Raw genomic sequence first — 748 nt, forward strand, 5'->3', positions numbered from 1 at the left:
ATAAATAAGTTCTAGAATCTGCTTGATTTTTTTACTCTATTTTAAATAGGAAGTATTTTCGTAGATTTGACTTTTGGTTGGCTTTAAAATTAGATTTTTAAAAAGAAAAATGTTCATGTTCATTCTTTTTTTTCCCAGCAACACATGAGGTAAATGTGTTTGAAGGTGTACTTGGCCCACATCCACGTGGAGAGAACATGTGCCTATAGAACATTTTGTCCTGCGTGTGTTTGGTGGAACAAAACGGAGCCAAGTTGGCTCGTTTGCTGTTTGAACCACGTTCTTGTTGCATCTCACGGGGACTCACATTTCAGGACAGCCCAAAGATTTCCGTTACGAAATGTCACTTAGAGACCATGGGTATTATTGCATATTACAGAAAAACTATCATTTGTATGAGAAAGTAATCTTTTTAGGCATAAATGTATTTTGGAAAACAGAAGACGTCATATTTTCAAATTGAAATGATATAAAAGACACGAGAAATTAGATATGAGGACTGCATTTGATGCTGTTTAAATAATTTTGTTTACTGACTTAATGATGTGACTCCATCTTTTAATTGGTTATTGAGTAGGATGAATTTTACTGATAAAAGGACAAAACAAGAACACCTTAAGTTTAATTTCTTAAAAGGATGCTTTGATTATGTCCTTTAAACGTCCCTGGCTTGGGCCAGGCAGTTGACTCCAGAACATGGCGCACCACTTGAACTTCAACCTCGGAAATGTATTCAGCCTCGTTTATC

This window comes from Oryzias melastigma, linkage group LG1 (assembly GCF_002922805.2).
Source record: "Oryzias melastigma strain HK-1 linkage group LG1, ASM292280v2, whole genome shotgun sequence".
Classification (NCBI taxonomy): domain Eukaryota; kingdom Metazoa; phylum Chordata; class Actinopteri; order Beloniformes; family Adrianichthyidae; genus Oryzias; species Oryzias melastigma.